At 41.6% G+C, this 23,486-nt stretch overlaps 1 long non-coding RNA gene across 1 annotated transcript; it reads right to left on the reverse strand.

Annotated features, from left to right (window-relative positions):
- Window positions 1-18,766: 18,766 nt before the first annotated feature.
- LOC143790248 (uncharacterized) lies at window positions 18,767-22,980 on the reverse strand. Its single transcript, XR_013219508.1, has 4 exons — window positions 22,963-22,980; window positions 22,755-22,870; window positions 20,880-20,989; window positions 18,767-19,234 (listed from the first exon to the last, which is right to left on the reverse strand). It is a non-coding gene; the product is annotated as an uncharacterized LOC143790248 (long non-coding RNA).
- Window positions 22,981-23,486: the final 506 nt, after the last annotated feature.

Genomic DNA, 23,486 nt, shown 5'->3' on the forward strand with positions numbered 1-23,486 from the left:
CACATACAGCGCCATGAAAAAGTATTCAAACCATGTGAACTTTTCCACATTTTCACACATTACACCCACAAGCTTAAATGTATTTTATTGAGATTCTATGTATTATAAATTCAACACAAAGTAGCAAACATTTGTGAAGTGTTACACAAATGATACATGGTTTTCTATTTTTTTTTACTATTTTCCGAAACCCATACCATCTCTATTTTTTGTGATCTAGGACTGGGTGAGAGTTACTTTTTATGTTCCGAGCTGACATTTTTACTGATACCATTTTGGGGTAGATACAATGTTTTGATTGCTTGTTATTGCAATTGCTCTGACGTTTTGATTTTTTTACCGCCTGGTGAATTCTTTTTTTTTTTATATATTTTTAAAAACTTTTTGACTCTTTTAACTTGCTTCAATAGTCTTCTTAGGAGACTTCAACCTGTGATCTTCTGATTGCTTGTGCTACACATCAATTGTCCTTCAGCTACTGGGGGGCGCTCATAGCAGAGCACCCACAGAGATCTCCTGCAGACTCTGAGTTGTCATGCCAACCCAACTGCGTCCCATGATCATGTTACAGGGGTGCCAATGGGCAGGTCTTATGACGCCCTCCCTGCGTGGCTATGTTAAATGCTAATGTCGGAGTTTGAAAGCGGTGGTGGTGAAAGGGTAGATCGTGATTCCACTTGCGGCTATTAGGGACATATGTCAGATGATGAAATCAGCTTCATATGATGGAAAACATGTGGGCTCAGCCCCGGAGCCCACATCAAACAGGAGGAGGAGACCTATGATGTACCTATACGTCATAGTTCATAAAGGGGTTAAATTTTGTTTTCTGTCATATTGTACATTACTAAACTGTGCTCTTTATCACCTTCATGCAATTCAGTCCTGATTGTCTTTGTGCTTGAACCTTTGTATATAGAGCAAAGATTACATTAATAATTCATTTTCAACGTTCAATAGTAATATTAATAATTTTTATTTATATAGTCAACATACCCTGCAGAAATTTACATTTTAGAGGGAACATGTACAGACAATAAAGACATTACAAAGTAACACATAATTCAACAGATACCAAGAGGAGTGAGGGCCCTGCTTGCAAGCCTACAATCTATGTGATGAAATAGAGGATATACAAAAGGTAAATGGTAAAAAGTGGTTGGATTGTATGGTCGATTGATATAATAAATAGAATATCAGTTTCTGTACAGTACAGAAACAGAGAGCTACTAAGTGCATGGAAGGTGTGTGAACAGATGCTACCAGTGACATGATTTTGAAGAGAAATGGGGATAGTTAGATAAGTGCAGTGAAGCCAATCTAAAGAAATGCATTTTTAGGCAACGCTTAAAACTGTGGGTATTGGGAATTAATGAAACTGTCCTGTGTATGTAATCTCAAAGAATTGGTGCAGCTTGCAAGAAGTCTTGGAGATTCCCAGGAGTGTGAGATTTAGATTATTGAAGATGTTAGCCTTTGGTCATTAACAGAAATGAGGACATAGGTAGGGATGTAGACTGAGACATTGGAGGAGCTGTAGGATGGTGCTGAACCATGCAGCGCTTTGTGGATGAGGGTGACTATTTTATATTGGACTCTGTAGTCGATGGGCAGCAGTGCAACGTCTGGCACAGGGTAGAGGCATCGGTGTAGCCGTTGGAAAAGAATATGATCCAAGGTGCTGCATTCTGGATGGAGGAATTTTAGTAAGATGGAGACCAATTAGTAGAGAGTTGCAATAGTCCAGATGATAATAAATAAGTGCAACAGTAAGAGGTTTTGCAGAGTCAAAGGAAAGAAAAGGTCAAATTCTAGAGTTGTTTTTGAGGCGTAGGTGGTACGAGTGAGCAAGTGATCAGATGTAGAGGGTGAATGAAAAATCTGAATTAAATATGACCTCAAGGCAGCGGGCATGTTGCTGGAGAGTAATGGTAGAACCACATACGGAAATGGCAATATCGGGCATAGATAGGTTAGTGGAGGGAGGAAACACAAGGAGTTCAGTTTTTGACAGATTCAACTTTAGGTAGAGAGGATATAATGTTAGAGACAGTGGAAAAACAATCACTGGTATTTAAGGTATGGGTGATGCCAGAAGAGGTGTATAGAATCATAGAATGTTAGAGTTTGAAGGGACCTCCTGGGTCATCGTGCTCACTCCCCTGGTCAATGCAGGATTCACTAAACCATCACAGACATATATCTGTTCAGCTTCTGTTTGAAGTCTTCCATTGAAGTAGAACTCACTACTTTTTGTGGCAGCCTGTTCCATTCGCTGATCACCCTCACTGTCAATAAGTTTTTTCTCATATCTAATCTCTATTTTCTCCCTTTCAGTTTCATTCCATTGCTTCTCGTGTTTCCATGTGCAAATGAGAATATGGGTGATCCCTCTACACTGTGACATCCCTTCAGATATTTGTAGACAGCTGTTAAATCTTCTCTTAGCTTTATTTTTGCTATCTAAAAATTCCCAGATCCTTTAACCGTTCCTCGTGGGACATACTTTGAAGTCTGTTCACCATCCTGGTTGCTCTTCTCTGCACTTGCTCCAGTTTTTCAAAGTCTTTTTTTAACCCCTTCACGACATGCGCAGTACATGTACGGCATATATTTGGTCTCTCCCTTTGATGTGGGCTCCTGGCACAGGTCAGCTGATTTCATCCAAACGTGGCTGTTAATCTGTTAAATGCTGCGGTCAATCTCTGACAGCGGCATTTAATGTGATCACACCGGAAGCGCGTCACTAATCCCACACATCGGCGCCCATGTCACATGACCGCAGGTCATCTATGGGTTGGCATAACAAGTCGGGGTCTGCAGTAAACCCCTTTGGTTGTCATTGCCGGATTGCTATGTGTGCCCCAGCATTCGGCGCTCATAGCAAATGAGCTTTTCTGCTAAATAGAGCAGGGCTGAAGCCCTGCTCTATGTTGCAAAAGAGTTCGGATGATTGTAGCTTCTAGTCTCCCATGGAAAAGTAAAAAAAGTTTGTAAAAATATTAAAAAAATAAAAAATATATAAAAGTTTAAATTACTCTCCATTTGCCCCATTCAAAATAAAACAACTGAGAAAAAACACTTATCTGTTATCGCTGCATTCAGAATAGCCTGATCTATCAGTATATAAAAACAATTAATCCAATCGGTAAACGGTGTAGCGAGAAAAAAAGTAAAGATTTTTTTTGGTCTCCATAACACTGCATTAAAATTCAATAATGGACAATCAAAAGATCGTATCTACACCTAAATGGCTTTAAAAAAAACATCAGCTCAACCTGCAAAAAGTAAGCCCTCAGTCAGCCCCAGATCACGAAAAATCGAGATGCTACGGGTCTCGGAAAATGGTCCAATTTAAATTTTAAAAAAAACTTAGGATTTTTTTTTCACCACTTAAATATAAATGAACCTAAACATGTTTGGTATCTGCAAACTCATAATGACCTGGAGAATCATAATGGCAGGTCAGTTTTAGCATTTGGTTAGCACAAAATTAAAAAAAGGTTGTGGAATTGGACTTTTTTTGCAATTTCATCACATTTGGATTTTTTTCCTGTTTTATAGTACATGATATGGTAAAACCAATGCTGTCCTTCAAAAGTACAACTTGTCCTGCAAAAACAAGCCTCCACATGGCCATATTGACAGAAAAATAAGTTATGCTTCTGGGAAGCAGGGGAGCAAAAAACAGAAATGCAAAAATGGAAAATAGAAAACACAAAAAAGCACAATAAAACCAAAAACACTCTGTTGCAAAAAAATCACAGTAGACAGCAAGTGCTGGTAAAATGATGGAAAAAACAGGGTATTTGGTTGATACGTTTTTTGCAAATAATGTATTTTAAGCCGCTCTACCAAACGTCAAGGTAACCCATATCAGAGCAGTCCTAGCTAATGTATGTAATCCCTATCTGATGTATTTAAAACCTGGTCATATGTACAATACCTGTATGAGCAGGATTCAGAAAAGGAATGTCCATGTGGACACGCTGGACAGAACGGCTCCTGTGCGCACAGCTCAAAAAAAGAGGGGTGGAGGCCTCCCCAGACTTGTAGACACAAGAAAACAATTATGTGAAACCAGAACACATGAGCTGCGCGCACGGTGAACAAGCCCGTAGAGACATGTTCACACCACCAAGAGACTTGAAAACACAAAAAAGCACAATAAAACCAAAAACACTCTGTTGCAAAAAAATCACAGTAGACAGCAAGTGCTGGTAAAAAGATGGAAAAAACAGGGTATTTGGTTGATACGTTTTTTGCAAAAAATGTATATTAAGCCGCTCTACCAAACGTCAAGGTAACCCATATCAGAGCAGTCCTAGCTAATGTATGTAATCCCTATCTGATGTATTTAAAACCTGGTCATATGTACAATACCTGTATGAGCAGGATTCAGAAAAGGAATGTCCATGTGGACACGCTGGACAGAACGGCTCCTGTGCGCACAGCTCAAAAAAAGAGGGGTGGAGGCCTTCCCAGTCTTGTAGACACAAGAAAACAATTATGTGAAACCAGAACACATGAGCTGCGCGCACGGTGAACAAGCCCGTAGAGACATGTTCACACCACCAAGAGACTTGAAAACACAAAAAAGCACAATAAAACCAAAAACACTCTGTTGCAAAAAAATCACAGTAGACAGCAAGTGCTGGTAAAAATATGGAAAAAACAGGGTATTTGGTTGATACGTTTTTTGCAAAAAATGTATATTAAGCCGCTCTAACAAACGTCAAGGTAACCCATATCAAAGCAGTCCTAGATAATGTATGTAAAATGGAAAATAGTCCGGGAGTATTCCAGATTAGTCGTTAACAAAGAGGCGTAGAGAGGTATAATTATTTCACGCAATCTAAATTCTTTGCTTCTCTTAATACATCCTATAACTGTGTTTTGCTTTTTTGCTGCTGCTTCACACTTTTAAGTCATGGCAGTCTGTGATCCATTAGTATACCCAAGTCTTTTTCACATGTGCTGTTGCTTTATTATTATTATTATTATTATTATTATATATTTTTATAGCACCATTTATTCTATGGAGCTTTACATGTGAAAAGGGGGCAAATATAGACAAATACAATAAGCATGAGCAAAAAACAAGGCACTAATAGGTACAGAAGGAGGGAGGACCCAGCACGCAAGGGCTTACAATCTGCAGGGGATGGGTGAGGATACATTAGGAGAGGGTAGAGCTGGTTGTGCGGCGGTTCAGTAGGTTGAGGATCACTGCAGGCTGTAGGCTTGTCGGAAGAGGTTAGTCTTCAGGTTCTTTTTGAAGGTTTCTATGGTAGGTGAGAGTCTGATGTGTTGGGGCAGAGAGTTCCAGAGTATAGGGAAGCACGAGCAAAGTCTTAGATGCGGTTATGGGAAGAAGAGATAAGAGGGGAGTAGGGAAGGAGATCTTGTGAGGATCAAAGGTTGTGTGTAGGTAAGTACCGGGAGACCATGTTGCAGATGTACGGAGGAGACTGGTTGTGGATGGCTTTGTATGTCATAGTAAGGGTTTTGAACTGTAGCCTCTGGATGATAGGAAGCCAGTGAAGGGCTTGGCATAGGGTAGAGGCTGGGGAATAGCGGAGAGACAGGTAGATTAGTCAGGCAGCAGAGTGTAGGATGGATTACAGTGGTGCCAGAGTGCTAGAGGGGAGGCCAGAGAGTAGGAGGTTGCAGTAGTCAAGGCAGGAGATGATAAGGGCATGCACTAGTTTTTTTGTGGTTTCATTGTCGAGGAATGCATGGATCTGGGAAATATTTTTGAGTTTGATATGGCAGGAGGAGGCAAGGGCTTGGATATGTGGCTTGAAAGAGAGGGCAGAGTCGAGAATCACCCCGAGGCACCGAGCATGAGGGACTGGGGAAAGTGAGCATTGACATTGATGGATAGGTCTGGTGGAGGGGTAGAGTGAGATGGGGGAAAGATAATGAATTCTCTTTTGTCCATATTCAGTTTTTGAAACTGAGCAGAAAAGAAGGCTGAGATAGCAGACAGACAGTGTGGGATTTTGGTGAGTCTAGAGGTGAGGTCAGGTCCAGATAGGTAGATCTGCGTGTCATCGGCGTAGAGATGATACTGCAAACCGTGAGATTCTATGAGCTGTCCCGGGCTGAACGTGTAGATAGAGAAGAGTAGGGGTCACAGAACTGAGCCTTGAGGGACACCGACAGACAAGGGGCGAGGTGAGGAGGTGGTGTGGGAGAGGGAGACACTGAAAGTTCGGTCTGTTAGATATGACGAGATTCAGGATAGGGCCAAGTCTGTGATGCTTAGTTCTATTCCTCCAATTCTGTAGAATGCACTTTTTGTTTTTCTTGCCCAGATATAGAATCTTGCAATTCTCCCTGTTAAGTACCACCCTATTAGTTGCTGCCCATTGTTTCAGCTTTTCTAGATTCTTCTGAATCATTTCTTTGTCTTCTCTAGGGTTAGCTATTCATCCTAGCTTTCTATCTTCTTCAAATTGATTCATTTACCTTCAATTCCATTATGTAGATCATTTATAAAAATGTTGAGCAACACTGGGGCCAGGACAAAGCCTTGTAGTACTACACTTGAAATACTCTTCAAGTTAGATGTGCAACCATTTGTCACCTCTGTTGGAGTACGATCAGTTATGAATCCACCTAATCGTAGCTTGTCAATCCTATACATGGTCATTTTTTCATTAAGGATAGTATGAGATACTTTATCAAATGCTTTTCTGAATTTGAGATGTACTATATCTACCACATTTCCCTGATCCACCCAGTCAGTAATTCCATCTTAGAAGGAAATTAGATTAGTCTGGCATGACTTCTTTATACATACCGATGCAGGCTCTGGTTAATTATTGTATTCTTATCCAAGTACTTACTGCTATAAAAAGATGGAATTGGCACAGCCATGCATGAAAAGTCCACATTACATAGGGGTTGAATTTCTTATGGCATTGAATGTACCTGCTCCGAGATGTCGGGGTGCTCATCCATACAAAATAACAATGACCAAGTTTTTCTTGTGTAGTCACAAAAAAGGGAGGGATGCATAGAAGTGCACATTTGCATGAAACGGCCGTCGTCCAGTCATTCTTTCCACATTGTTACCTCCTGCCTCTGCTGTTTCACATGACTCCAGAATAAAGGATTGCTTTTAAGAGCGCTGCCACTTTTTTGACTACCCAAGAAAGATGTATCCAAGTACTTACAGTACATACATGATGTTAACCCTTCCCAACCTTTGACGCAGCGTATGCGTCATGAAAACCTGTGCCAATCCGACCTGTGACGCAGCATATGCGTCATGGTCAGATCGCGCTCCTGCAAGCCGGGTGAAAGGGTTAACTTTAATTTCACCCGACCTGCAGGGACAGGGGGAGTGGTACTTGAGCCCAGGGGGGGTGGCTTCACCCCCCTGTGGCTACGATCGCTCTGATTGGCTGTTGAAAGTGACATTTCACTTTCCCTTTCAATCAGAGCAATAGTAATATTTCACCAATGAAAATTGGTGAAATATTACAATCCAGCCATGGCCGATGCTGCAATAGCATCAGCCATGGCTGGAGATTGCGATCTGCCCCCCGCCACCACCACCGATCTCCTCCCCTCCATCCTCCATCCTGTCATCTGCTGTCCTCTGCTCCCCTCCATCCTCCTGTCCGCTCCCCCACGCAGTCCGATCTCTCCCCACTGTCTGATCCCCCCACATACTTACCGACCTCTGGTGTCCCTCCCCGTGTCCATCCATCTGCTCCATGGGCGCCACCATCTTCCAAAATGGCGGGCGCATGCGCAGTGCGCCCGCCGAATCTGCTGGCCGGCAGATCCGTTCCAGGTACATTTTGATCGCTGTGATAGGTTCTATCACAGCGATCAAAATAAAAAAATAATGAATAACCCCCCCCCCTTTATCACCCCCATAGGTAAAAATATTTACTTTTATTTTTCCACTAGGGTTAGAGTTAGAACTAGGGTTAGGGTTAGGGCTAGGGTTAGTGTTAGGGTTAGGGCTAGGGTTAGGGTTAGGGCTAGGGTTAGGGCTAGGGTTAGGGCTAGGGTTAGGGCTAGGGGTAGGGTTAGAATTAGGGTTAGAATTAGGCTATGTGCACATGGTGCGGATTTGGCTGCGGATCTGCAGCGGATTGGCCGCTGCAGATTCGTAGCAGTTTTCTGGCTAGGGTTAGGGTTATAATTAGGGTTAGAAATAGGCTATGTGCACATGGTGCAGATTTGGCTGCAGATCCGCAGCGGATTGGCCACTGCGGATTTGTAGCAGTTTTCCATCACGTTTACAGTACCATGTAAACCTATGGAAAACCAAATCCGCTGTGCCCATGGTGCAGAAAATACCACGTGGAAATGCTGCATTGTATTTTCTGCACTCAACTCTTTGTGCAGATTCTGCAGCGGTTTACACCTGTTCCTCAATAGGAATCTGCTGGTGAAATCCGCACAAAAAACACTGGAAATCTGTAGTAAATCCGCAAGTAAAAAGCAGTTCGCTTTACCTGAGGATTTTTCAAAAACAGTGCGGAAAAATCCTCACACGAATCCGCAACGTGGGCACATAGCCTTAGGATTAGGGTTGGAATTAGAGTTAGGGTTGGAATTAGGGTTAGGGTTGGAAATAGGGTTAAGATTAGGGTTCGGGTGTGTTGGGGTTAGGGTTAGGCTTGTGGTTAGGGTTATGGTTAGGGTTAGGGGTGTGTTGAGGCTAGTATTGGAGTTAGAATTGAGGGGTTTCCACTGTTTAGGCACATCAGGGGTCTCCAAACGCGACATGGCGCTACCATTGATTTTCAGCCAATCTTGCGTTCAAAAAGTCAAATGGTGCTCCCTCCCTTCTGAGCCCCAATGTGCACCCAAACAGTGGTTTACCCAAACATATGGGTTATCAGCGTACTCATGAGAAATTGTACAACAACTTTGGGAGTCTAATTTCTCCTGTTACCTTTGGGAAAATAAAAAAATGGGGGCTAAAATCTAATTTTTGAGAAAAAAAAAGATTTTTTATTTTCACGGCTCTGCGCTATAAATTTCTGTGAAGCACTTGGGGGTTCAAAGTGCTCACCAAACATCTAGATAAGTTCCTTGGGGGGTCTAGTTTCCAAAATGGGGTCACTTGTGTTTTTTTTTACTGTTTAGGCACATCAGGGGCTCTGCAAACGCAACGTGACGCCCGCAGACCATTCCATCAAAGTCTGCATTTCAAAACGTCACTACTTCCCCTCTGAGCCCTGACGTGTGCCCAAAGAGTGGTTCCCCCCCACATATGGGGTATCAGCATACTCAGGACAAACTGGACAACAACTTTTGGGTCCAATTTCTCCTGTTACCCTTGTGAAAATGAAAAATTGCTTGCTAAAAAATAATTTTTGAGGAAAGAAAAATGATTTTTTATTTTCACGGCTCTGCCTTATAAACTTCTGTGAAGCACTTGGGAGTTCAAAGTGCTCACCATACATCTAGATAAGTTCCTTGGGGGGTCTAGTTTTCAAAATGCGGTCACTTGTGGGGGGTTTCTACTGTTTAGGCACATCAGGGGCTCTGCAAATGCAACGTGACACTCGCAGACCATTCCATCAAAGTCTGCATTCCAAAACTTCACTACTTCCCTTCCGAGCCCTGACGTGTACCCAAACAGGTGTTTACCCCCACATATGGGGTATCACTGTACTCAGGACAAACTGGACAACAACTTTTGGGTCCAATTTCTCCTGTTACCCTTGTGAAAATAAAAAATTGTGGGCTAAAAAATAATTTTTGAGGAAAGAAAAATTATTTTTTATTTTCACGGCTCTGCCTTATAAACTTCTGTGAAGCACTTGGGGGTTCAAAGTGCTCACCACACATCTAGATAAGTTCCTTGGGGGGTATAGTTTCCAAAATTCGGTTACTTGTGGGGGGTTCTACTGTTTAGGCACATCAGGGTCTCTGCAAACGCAATGGACGCCTGCAGACATTCCATCAAAGTCTGCATTCCAAAACGTCACTACTTCCCTTCCGAGCCCTGACGTGTGCCCAAACAGTGGTGTACCCTCACATATAGGGTATCAGCATACTCAGGACAAACTGGACAACAACATTTGGGGTCCAATTTCTCCTGTTACCCTTGTGAAAATAAAAAATTGCGGGCTAAAAAATAATTTTTGGGAAAGAAAAATTATTTTTTATTTTCATGGCTCTGCGTTATAAACTTCTGTGAAGCACTTGGGGGTACAAAGTGCTCCTTGCACATCCAGATTAGTTCCTTGGGAGGTCTGGTTTCCAAAATGGGGTCACTTGTGGGAGAGCTCCAATGTTTAGGCACACAGGGGCTCTCCAAATGCGACATGGTGTCCGCTAACGATTGGAGCTAATTTTTCATTCAAAAAGTCAAATGGCGCTCCTTTCCTTCCGAGCCTTGCCGTGCGCCAAAACAGTGGTTTCTGACCACATATGAGGTATTAGTGTACTCAGGAGAAATTGCCCAACAAATTTTAAGATCCACTTTATCCTGTGGCCCATATAAATATAAAAAAATTGAGGTCAAAATATTTTTTTTGTGGAAAAAAAAGTACTTTTTCATTTTTATGGATCAATTTGTGAAGCACCTGGGGGTTCAAAGTGCTCACTATACATCTAGATAAGTTCCTTGGGGGGGTCTAGTTTTCAAAATGTGGTCACTTGTGGGGAAGATCCAATGTTTAGGCACACAGGGGCTCTCCAAACGCGACATGGTTTCTGCTAAAGATTGGAGTCAATTTTTCATTCAAAAAGTCAAATGGCGCTCCTTCCTTTCCGAGCCTTGCCGTGCGCCCAAACAGAGGTTTCCCCCCACATATGGGGTATCAGCGTACTCAGGACAAATTGTACAATAACGTTTGTGGTCCAGTTTCTCCTTTTACCCTTGGGGAAATTGTTGCTAAAAGATCATTTTTGTGACTAAACTGTTAAATGTTCATTTTTTCCTTCCATGTTGCTTCTGCTGCTGTGAAGCACCTGAAGGGTTAATAAACTTCTTGAATGTGGTTTTGAGCACCTTGAGGGGTGCAATTTTTAGAATGGTGTCACTTTTGGGTATTTTCAGCCAGATAGACCTGTCAAACTAACTTCAAATGTGAGGTGGTCCCTAAAAAAATGATTTTGTAAATTTTGTTGTAAAAATGAGAAATCGCTGGTCAAATTTTAACCCTTATAACGTCCTAGCAAAAAAAAAATGTTGTTTCCAAAATTGTGCTGATGTAAAGTAGACATGTGGGTAATGTTATTTATTACGGTAACTATTTTGTGTCTCTGGTTTAACAAAATTAAAATTCAAAATTCGAAAATTGCAAAATTTTCAAAATTTTCGCCAAATTTCTGATTTTTTCACAAATAAACGCAAAAATGATTGACCTAAATTTACTACTACCATGAAGCCCAATATGTTGCGAAAAAATAATCTCAGAATCGCTAGGATCCGTTGAAGTGTTCCAGAGTTATTACCTCATAAAGGGACACTGGTCAGAATTGCAAAAAATGGCCAGGTCACTAAGGTCAAAATAGACTGGGTCATGAAGGGGTTAATAATTTCTTTAAATATCTTTCCTGGTATAGAAGTAAGGCTAACTGGCCTTTAATTTCATGGCTGACATCTCCTGTTCTCCAAGATTTTTCAGAGATTATGGCTAGTGGTTCTGCAATTTCCTCTGCTAACTTTTTCAGTACCCTAGGAAGTAGTTAATCTGGACAAGGAGATTTAAATTCATTTAAATTAGCTAACTGTTCCTTCACCATTAGAGATGAGCAAATATTTCAGTATTCAGTTCGGGTCACGTTCGCCAAATGAGCACTTATTCGCTGATTAATTCAGCGAATATTCACCGAACATAGCCGAACACCATTATAGTCAAAGGGAGGCAAAAACAAACGCATGCACAGCACCTTTGAATGGTTCCAAATGCTGCCAAAACACATCAAATGAGGGACAAACACCAGGAAAGTGGCCTCAATTCACCCACAGAACAAATTGCAAAATGGAACTGCAGCAATCAGCCAGGCATTAGGTATCAGGCTCTGGGACAGCATTTACAGTTTTCCAATGAATGTCACAGTAAGACGAGTTGGATGAGAAATTGGTGTAGGGCTCCTTTACTGGGAGCCCTGATACCACATGCAACACCTGTTTCATGCTGAGCCATACACAGGTGGCACAAATATCAGTTTTGTAGACTACCATTGTCAGAAAAATTTAAGGATAGTAATATGGGTAGTTGAGTGCAAGGAAGTGGAGACCAGACGTTCTCAGAGGCCTACTGCTACAGGCAACACGCATGAAGGAGACCTAGCCAGGAGTGTTCACATTTCCAAAAATTATTGGCAGACACAACAAAAGTGGCATTAATTTCACCACAGTAGAAATAGTATAATACGGACTGACAGGTCTTTCACTATACCCAATCTAGCAGATGGACACCTAACCAGAAGTGTTCATATTCCCAAAATTTATTTTGAGACACCACCAAAGTGGCATCAACTTCACCACAGTAGAAATAGTAGAATAAGGACCAACAGGTCTTTCACAACACCTAAAGCGGCAGAATGAAAGTCAACAAGGAGTGTTGACATTTAAAGAAATGAGGGCCTTACCCACAGAAGAGGCATCAATTTCACCACATTAGAAATAGTCATATAGGGACCAACAGGTCTTTCTCTATGCCCAATTCAGCAGATGGACACCCAACCAGGAGTGGCCACATTAAAATAAATGAGGGCCTTACATTAGAGAAGTGGCGTCAATTTCACCACAGAAGAAATAGTAGAATAGGGACCAACAGGTCTTTCATAACACCCAAACAAGCAGATGGACACCCAATCTGGAGTTTTCAAATTTTTAAAAATGAGGGCCTGACACCACCAGTAAAACTTTCACGAGAATAGAAATAGTATAACTGGGACCGACAAGTCTTCCATAACAACTAACACAGCAGAATTAGACCAACCATGACTGTTCACATTGCAACAAAATTGTGTTAACATCAGCAGCAGTAGCAGTCACAGAAGTTACACTAAAGATATCACAGTGTACAGTTACGTGACATTAATGTATCACACAAAAAAGAAATATCACCTAGTCTATACAGTCTGCAATTGTGGTGCAAAAGTCCTTCCAGATCCATGACTTGTTCATGTTAATGAAAGTTAGGTGGTCAACACTTTCAGGGGACAGCCGGCTGCGCTTCTCAATCAAGACACCATCAGCAGCACTGAAGACACGTTCTGAGAGAATGCTGGTTGCTGGGCACGTTAAACCTCCAAGGCATGTGAGGCAAGCTCAGGCCACTCATCCATTTTGTAAGACCAAAAAGTGAAACGGTCCAAACCCTCCCTGATGGTATTGATATTTAGTTCTAGATATTCCTGCACTATCCTCTCCATTCGTTCACCATTTGTAAGACTTGAACTCTGTTATGCTGGTGCACGACTTGGTCTAAAAAAAAGTTTCGAAGGACTCACGGAAACTGCTTCTTCCACTTCAACCGCTGCTAGTGTTTGGGCTTTGACGAGTTGACGGGGTGGAGGCTGGAAATCTACAAATGCGATGCGAACTGTGTGCTTCACTGCTGTATTGGGGAAAAGTGCTCTTAAGGTTGTTTAAAAGCGTGTTTCGATACTCCAGCATTTGCGGGTCCCTTTCTAGAGTGGAAATCATCTGGCAATATTTGGCTTTATAACATGGATCTAATAACGTGGCAACAGAGTAGTCAGCATTCTTCCTAATCATTACTATACGTGGATGATGTTGCAGATAGTGCAGCAAGAAGGAACTCATATGTCGGGCTCTGCAATAAAGGTCCGAGCCTATGCTGTGTTGGTGGCTGGGTTACAATGTTGCTAGTTTCCTCCTGTCCCCTCTTGCCAACCCCGAACAACAGAGAGAGGAGGATTATCCTCTTCATCCGACAGTTGCTCGCCCAACACCTCTTCCTCCTCCATTTGTTCCTCATATTTTGCACCTTTGATGACAGTTTCCTGTTATCATCATCACCAGCCTCCAAGATCCACCCTCCCTTGCCACCCGCCTTTGTGACGACAGTTTTAAACTTCAAGAAAATGTTATCCCTTCAGCCTCCTCTTCTTCTGGGACCATCATCTCATCCCGCAGGCTATTCAAAGTCTGCTCCAGCATATCAATGACCAAAATAGTGATGCTGATGATGGCGTTGTCAGCTCTAACCATCTTTGTAGCCATTTTGAAACTGTGCAGAAGGATGCAGAGGTCTCTAATATGTGCCCACTTTGTAAATGTGATAGGCGCCACCTCCATACTGCATTGGCGCAGGCTATATGACATGACAGACTGTGTCAGGGTTCGTTGCTGCTGCCACAGTCACTGCAACATGTGCAGATTGGAATTCCACCGTGTTGGCACTTCCCATATCAACCAGTTAACTGGCAAGGAGAAAGACCTCTGTATTGATGCAAGTTCATGAGCAGAGGGGTGCAAACAGTGTAAATTAGCACACAGCTTATGTGCTTTCTGGAGCAGGTCTCCCAGGCCAGGATAGTGGGTGAGATAATGCTGCACCACCAGGTTGAGGATGTGAGCCATGCAAGGCATGTGTGTGAGCTTGCCTTGGTGTAGGACTGCCACCAGGTTCACACCGTTATCGGACATGGCCTTCCCTGGATGCAGGTTCAGCGGAGACAGTCATAGATCAAACTCAGCCTGGAGAGCTGTCCAGTCAGCTATATGACTGTGATCTTCAAGGCATATCAATTTTAAGACTGCCTGATTTTGGTGTGTTCCGGCTGCACAGTACGCAGGTGGCAGGGGTTCGCTATGCACTATTGGAAAGTGTGTATCATGAAGGCAAAGGTTGAGGGCGCAGGTGGAGGCCCTAAAGAAGATAGTGGAAGTAGAAGCAGTGAAATAGGTGTTTAATGTAGAGGTTTGGCCTGCTAGCCTTGGGGATTTCGGCACTTGTGGAGCGCACCTGTCCCCACAGCCACCAGAGTCACCCAGTGCCCAGTCAGTGAGATGCAGCGCCCTTGGCCATGTTTACTCATCCAAGTGTCTGTGGTGAAATGCACCCTGGCAGACATAGATTTTGTAAGGGAATGGGTGATGTTGTCTACAACATGCTGGTATAGAGCAGGCACAGCTTTCTTTGAAAAATAATGGCAACTGTGTAATTGGTACTGGAGGACTGTGACAGCCATCAGCTTTCAGAAACCATCCTTATCCACCAGGTGGAAAAGCAGAATTTCTGTGGCCAATAAATTCGAGATGGTGGAGTTAAACCTCTTAGCTTTGTCATGCATAGGAGGAAACACTCTTTTCCGTGACCACAACTGTGGAAACGTGGGCTGACTGCTGTGATGTGGAAGGCAGAGTACGGTGAACTGGACAAACTGCTGGACTGTGAGAGAGGTGCAGGCGGAGATGTTAGTGTGGATTGAGAAACTTCTGATGTGATCATTCTCTGAGATTGGTCAAAAACAACAGGCATGTCTGCTTCCGTTACAGCTGAAGGTGACCTCTCAGTCAGCCTGACTCGATCGGGTAAGGAACGCGAGGTTCTATGATCAAAGACCTGCCTCTCAATAGTTGACACGGTAACAGAGGGGGAGGAAGAAACAGCATTGGAAATTGATTTGGCAGCTGATGGCGGTTGATGTCAGCTGGTCCGCATTTTTGTGCAGTTGGATTCCAACACTAAAGCATGTTGATTGCGCATGTAGTAGTCAAATTATTGCAGTTTTTACATGACTCAGCTTTTTTTTTCAAAGTTGGCAGATTACGCGAGTTGGCTCATCCTTTGCAGTGTCAAAAAAGGGCCAGGCTAGGCAACCCTTGCTACTCCTGTGAGCTGCAGACCCACGGATGCTGCTGGTCAGAGGCACAGTTGTGACTGAGCATGCATAGCTCATCGTGGCTGCATCACTACATGTCTGTGATGGAGGGTGCAATGTAACCTCCTCGTCTTCCTCCTCAGATGACCTACTCAGCTGTGTGACTCTATGTTCACACCAACTTGGATCTAACACCCCATCATCATCCTCTGTGTTATCACATTCCTGGCCATTGGAGTAACTCTCCTCCTCTTCTTGCTCTGACAGCACAGTACAATCCATGTGAGCCTCAGATATCTGAGTCATATCAGGATCAGCTACCCCCAGGGATTAACATCTGATGACAAGGGTCAGGTTGCTATTGGGACCGTAGTTCTTTCTGCCCCGGATCCAAGCAAAAAAATTTGGGGCATCGGTGCAGATTTCCTCATCTTGATGAACATGGCATAGAAAATCTGAACAGCTCTTCAGAATCACCCATCCGTGATTCCATACAGTCAGTTAAACATTTGGATAGTTGGGACGTGGGGGGAAGCAAGGGGAATTTTGTTGCCACATCTGTGGACTGTACTGGGTGTGATGTTGAGGTGGAGGAAGAGGAGGAGAGGCCACATGAAGCTGCACTTGCCATCCACTCGAGTACATGCTCTTTCTGGGCATCATCGACAAGGTGTACTGCTGTGCGGCTGCCAAAGAAAGATAGTGCTGTAGCCTGTCCAGTAACATAAGTTGTCAGTTGTCTTTGCATAGGGCATGACGTTGTTTCACTAGTGCTTTCACCAACATTACCACCTACCAAACGTACACATTAAAAATCAAGCCTAATTCCCCTTCCACCATGGCCTTGCTTGTTCCCAGTCATGTTGCTCAGATAGTGTGGAATGAGCACAGTATTAACACCCAAAAATAAGATTTTAAATTCTGCACCACAAACTCTGCAAACAGCTGATTTTCAGCAACAGTAAATTCAAAGTTGCCATATGGCGTGCTGTATCGTGTTAGTCGCAGAATTTTTTTTTTACCCTGGATCAGGCCTCTATAACACACTAGATGCTACAAACTCTTTTAAACTCATGTCCCTTACTGTATGACATTAATAACAGAATACTTTTGTGTGGCCTATGTATCAGCCGTCTATAACACACTAGATGCTACAAAAATATTTTTCAAGTCAGGTCCCTTACTATATGAAGTTAATAAAAGAAGAATTTTTTTGTGGCCTATGTAGCAGGTTTCTATAACACACTAGATGCTACAAACTTTTAAAATTCCGGTCCCTTACTGTATGACGTTAATGACAGAAGAATTTTTTTTGTGGCCTATATATCAGCCCTCTACAACACAATAGATGCTACAAAAAGATTTTTCAAGTCAAGTCCCTTACTGTGGCCTCTGGATCAGTCCCCTACATCTTAATTTCAACCCAAACAAATGACAAAGTGTGATACAGCGGGTTGTCTAATTTTTTGCCACTGAAAAATTATAATTTTCCTTCAATGTGCCTTAGGTCTGCAGACAGGTACTATCACTGCCAAAATATGGCTATGTGGGATACAGCAGGCTGTTTCACATTTAGCACCTGGAAAATTATAATTTTCTTATGTACCTTAGGTCTGCAGACGGTTTTATTTCACCACGGCACTAAATGACAAGGTGGGATACAGCAGGCTGCTTAATTTTTTTCACTAGATACATGTGAATTAGAATGCTATACTCATGCATGGATCACAATAGAAGCACTGCACAACAAGTGTCAGTATCTGACTGATTTACAACCGTAAATTGGGCACTATTTTACCCACAGAAAGTAACAAAGTTTATAGGACACAGTGTCAGTGACAGAAGAATGGATGGTCATCCTCAATTGCAAGGACCTTACATTCATTGTTGATATAATGCATAATTAACCAGACTTGGTTTATACTACATGCCTATGCAGGTGAACTCTTAGTAGTCTCCTGCACAGGAAATTTCAATATTTTGGATATATATCCAGTGACAGAAGAGTCTGCTGATAAAAAAATAAGATTGATAATTTTTAGGCCTATATTGGACCAGTATTTCATTTTAAAAAGGCTGAAAAGTATGTCACTGCACTGTGTTATTAAATGGGCTGTAGGCACAACCAGTTACCATCTGTTTCTATTGTGAGATCGCTTTGACATGTCTGAGGCTTTGTTTTTATTGAAGAGCTTGAAAGAGGTTCAATGCAGTCATTGGAGACCACAAAGTATTACACACATCTTCTACAGGCAATGCAGTGTTTGCAATATTGCAATTGGAGGCAGATTAATATTTAAACATTTGACAAGGCTGCCAAATTCGAATTTCAGAAGATTCTCATTTTTATTATGGGGGTTATCAGATGCACTATATAACTGTACATATTGTGTAATGCCCACCATCAGAGTGACGTTTTCATTTAATCTCTAATTCAGGTTAGTGATGTTGTGACTTTTACATGAATGCTTGCCTGTACGAATCTAGCAAGTCTCTGCTCAACACTAGCTACTTCCTATCACAGACATTATTTTATTTTATGACTTGTCCAACTAGAAATCTTGCACCAAAAATAATTCAGTAATGCAGAATAATTGGGCTAACGTTCATGATATAAATTTATTAGATTTTACTCTATAGGATTTTTTTATACCTTTCCTGTTATACATTTTAATAGCTAAATGCTTTCAATTCCACTTTTTCATGCTTGAAATCTGATGACAGTAACTGCAGTTTGGTTCTACTGGACATAATAACTGTCCACTATTAGCCACTGCAGGGGAAATGAAGGGCATCTTAGGGTCCTTTAAAATCAGTCAGTTGTAGTAGTGGTTGTGTAGTGGTATAATAAGCCATCCATATGCCAATTAAATAAAAATACATTTAAAATAAAGAAGCAGTGGGTTTGGGCGCTCAATTGTTTTCCATTGCATTTCATTTTTAAACAAGATACATGGAGCAAGAACAACTCATGGAAATTGTAAAAATATATTAAAACATATATAGATTAGATATAGATAGATAGATGCCTATTATATCATGCAAGTTAATGTAAGTTCATTAGTATAAGGAACACATAATCAACAATGTTGGTTTATTCTTTATGGCTTGCTTAATACATGCTTAATACATTCCAGTTTCAACATTCACAAAGCGACGATTAATATCAGCTATCAATTCTATAGCAGAGATCTTTTCCTTACAATTGTATAATTTTATAGAGGTTTTATCCCGCACTTTTATTTTTACATTGTTTCTATTATCTCCACCCAAACAGTGAAGTAAATGCACAGTCGACCAAAGATTTCTGGCTCTTTTTCTCCCAGCGGGATTATCAGTGGTGGCTACAACGGTCTTCTCTGTATTCACAATGATAGGATTACTCTTGATTTCACTCATGGTGGATTTACGGAAGCAGCATGTGTTATTGCAGTTTGCTTTCCTGTTGCAATATATGAACAATGATTTATTAATATGGATATGATTATAATATGTACTTATAAAGAAAATGCATTAAGAGGTTATATCAAAAATTATCCAGAAATATTACAATAAAAGAAACTGCTTCCTTTCGTCTGACCTTCAAGCACTACTTGTCTCAGAAAATAATACGCTAAGATAAAAAATAAGAGTACCACATCAAAAGATCAACAAAAATTAAACAGTACAAAAAAATTTGCTTGGAATATTTGATTTGTGAAGAACTTATTCTCAAGGAACTCAATGTCCCTTGTTATGCTTTGGGAATCTCCAGACCCTGAAGCATAATAAACGTAATATATAAAAAGTAAAGGAAAAAATCTCTATGGTCAGCTCACTGCTCCTCCGCTCCTCACCGTAACTGGTCGTTGTCACATTTTCTGATCCACAACACTCATGCTGAAATCCTCAGACGTTTTACCCTTGCAAGTTTAATGAGACCCAGGAGGGTTTTTGTTCAAGTGCGTGAAAAACTACGACGTTATGATATCACAAGGTGTACCATAACCTCGTATGTGCATCTGCAGAACCATCCTGAGCTCCTCTGAGCCAGTGTGGATCAAAAGATGTGACAAGGACCGGATAGGTGACGGTGAGGAGCAGAGGGGCCAGAGAGGTGAGCATTAAGGTGATTTTTTTTAATTTTCTTTAACCTTTTGTTTCCCTTTAAGGCCAGGCTTTAGCTAAATCTGCACAAAAATGAATTACAAAAGAAAACTGCATTTTAGTTAATGTAGATTATTGTAAAATTCAAATATAATTCAATTCCACTTGAATTCATTCTTGCATCTCTAATGACAGCACACTTTCCCTCTCAGGTACTGAGTGACAAAATAAAAAAAAAACCCTCACCCAGCCCTGTTCTCCCACGAGTGGCTTCTCTGGTATGTGTTGGGTGCAGACTGAGACACTGCACACCAGGCAAAAAGTAGTGTGTAATTGACATGCTGCGCTGAATGGTGGATCTAGGAGCCCCATTCCTTCACTATTATAAACTGCATTTGCATTCTGAGTATGCTCATATTGCTGAAATAGAAATACTAGGGAGGGGAAAGCTGTGCTGTTCGGCAATTAGTTCCCCCAACTCACGGACCCCTTTGGTTCCACCTGGTTTGCCGCAATTAGCAGTACACCACTGCACTCTCCCTTCCTCCTCATCTCTAACTCTTCTTAAGTGGAAGCTCTTACTGGGTCAATATAAAATAAAAATTGCAGCACCTTCTCTTTAAGTCTACAGTATATGATAGTTTAGTGGGTCCCAGCAAAAACAAAACTTAAGAGTCTTAATGTCAGTGTAACACATTACATGATCAAGTCAGATTAAAGGAATTAAAAAATAATTTAAAAAAGTAAAACTGTTTAATGGGAATTCTGTCATCATAACATGATCTTTTGTTTAAATCAGGTTTTTATATTAAATGTAACATTATTAATAATTTTGATAATGCTATCTATATTTTAAAAAATAAAAAATTGCATTTCTTACATTGGACACTAGGCGTTATGCCATTCTCATTTTTTCTGTTCTCTGAAGATAACTTTTTCAGCAATCTCATTATCATTACAAGTAGAAGTCAGGATTGCAAAGGAAAGTAGCAACAATTTACCGTATACAATGTGAGATGCCACAACTCCCCTTCTCCCCTTCTCTTGACATTTACTTTTCCATAAATTAGAGTATGCTCAGATAAGAAGATCAGAAGACTCCAAGATCCAGCTTGTAAAGAAATAACACAAACACAATTATTTTGTAAAAGAATAATGAAGATAATAATTTTTCTTTTATATTTCGCATCACAAAACATACTAAAACTTGCTCTAATAATGACAAAAAACACAAAATTGTGTAATTAAAAAATACAGGGTGGGCCATGTATATGGATACACCTAAATAAAATGGGAATGGTTGCTGATATCAACTTCCTGTTTGTGGCACATTAGTATATTGGAGGGGGAAAATTTTTCAAGATGGGTTGTAACAATGGTGGCCATTTTGAAGTCGGACATTTTGGATCCAACTTTATTTTTTCCAATGGGAAGAGGGCATGTGACACATCTATCTTATTGAGAATTTCACAAGAAAAACAATGGTGTGCTTGGTTTTAACATAAATTAATAATATCATGAGTTATTTACAAGTTTCTCTTTGTTTACAGCCATTGACATGTCGCAGAAGTTAACACGTGAGGAGCGGATAGAAATTGTGTTGATGTCTGGTGAATGCAGTACCCGGGTCATTGCAGCAGATTTCAATGCAAGACACCCTACAAAAGAAAACTGTCACTATTCCTATGTTATTTAGGTGTATCCATATAAATGGCCCACCCAAAAAAGTTTGTCTCATCACTGAACATAATGTTCTGTGTAAACTGAAAAATTTGAACAGGAACCTGTTAGGGGTCGAGTTCCTGCCTCTGCACAGGGGGAATCTCGAGCCATCTCTGCTGCGGTCTCCCATTCTTCTCCTGCTGCAGTGGAGCCTGCTCAGTGGAGGCGTCGGTCCCAGCGTCATGCTCAGTCTGACACTGTGCGAAGGGTTACTGCTGTCCTTCCAGCTTCTGCCATTGTGGCCAGTACTGGTCAGCAGCGAGCAGACGTCTTTGGGACTAAGTCCTACTTTTCCCCTTCTGAGCATGCCCAGGATAAGATCTCTCATTGGAGATCAAGGGTCACATGCTCAGGTACTGCAGCAAATCCTATTGGTCCTCTAGGAAGGTCCTGAAGGTGTTCAACATCTGTGGCAGTCTCTCATTGGACCTTCTAGGAAGATCCTGTACTTGCTGCAGCTATAAGAGGTGCGCATGTCCGCACGGCCATGCGCTAGTGTCAATTTATGTACAAGCTCAGCACCAGTGTGGTCATGTGTTTGTGTGTATTCAGGGACCCGGCTGAAATAAGCCCCTAGAATGCTGGCACCTCCGGCGAGGAGTTTCATGTTTGCATTTGACTGCCTGACCACCATCTGCTCTACTAAGTAGCTGTGTTCCTCTGTGAGCCAAACAGGGCACAGCTTTATCCTTGGTAACAGACTCTGTGAAGTAACAGAGTCTGTTTATATTACTAAATTGTACCGCCATATCTAGCTGCAGGTTCTTTCCTGCACGGTGGATCCCGGGTTGCGAACGCACCAACTTCTTCTAATAAATATATATATTCGGTGCGTTCTGCCAACCCTAACAGACCCACAGTTTACACAGAACATTATGTTCAATGATGAGGCAAACTTTTTTTGTCAAAACAGCTGACCTGTGCAGGTAAAGATGTGGGCTCACCACCCACATTTGTATATTATATACCGAAGATTCAACATTTCTGTTGAGATATGCAATAAAATATACATTACAGGGTGTAACAATTCTATATAGTCATAATACAAGAACAACTTGTACCATAAATGCATTTTTTTCACATTTGTCAATTATGCTTTATGTAAGAAATTAATTTTATAATTATTTCATAGAAAAGGACACTAAATTTGTTACCTCTTCAAAAGCAGTCTTCAGTAAAGGATCTCAGTCTGCTTTCACAATCTGTCCTGCTTTCTTTATGTGGTTTGTTTTATGCTACACACAGTATATTGCTTTCTGTGGGTGGTATCCTGCTTAAAACAGTTTGATTACACTTACATGTTAAATTAAGTTTACTTGGCTTGTGCTTGTGACTCAAGTCAAACAATAAGACATGACTAACCTAAAGCAATGCAAATTGGATTGTGCTTCTTGCCTCTTAGGGTACCGTCTCATTATACAATTTACCAACGATCACGACCTGCGATACGACCTGGCCGTGATCGTTGGTAAGTCGTTGTGTGGTCGCTGGGGAGCTGTCACACAGACCGCTCTCCAGCGACCAACGATGCCGAGGTTCGCTGGTAACCAGGGTAAACATCGGGTTACTAAGCGCAGGGCCGCGCTTAGTAACCCGATGTTTACCGTGGTTACCAGCGTAAAAGTAAAAAAAATCAAACAGTACATACTGACCATCTGATGTCCGTCAGGTCCCTTGCCGTCTGCTTCCTGCTCTGACTGAGTGCAGCCGTACAGTGAGAGCAGAGCGCAGCAGTGACGTCACCACTGTGATCTGCTCTCACTTTCCGGCCGGCAGACAGACAGAGCGGGAAGCAGACGGCAAGGGACCTGACGGACATCAGATGGTGAGTATGTACGGTTTTTTTTTTTTTACTTTTACGCTGGTAACCAGGGTAAACATCGGGT

This window comes from Ranitomeya variabilis, chromosome 1 (assembly GCF_051348905.1).
Source record: "Ranitomeya variabilis isolate aRanVar5 chromosome 1, aRanVar5.hap1, whole genome shotgun sequence".
Classification (NCBI taxonomy): domain Eukaryota; kingdom Metazoa; phylum Chordata; class Amphibia; order Anura; family Dendrobatidae; genus Ranitomeya; species Ranitomeya variabilis.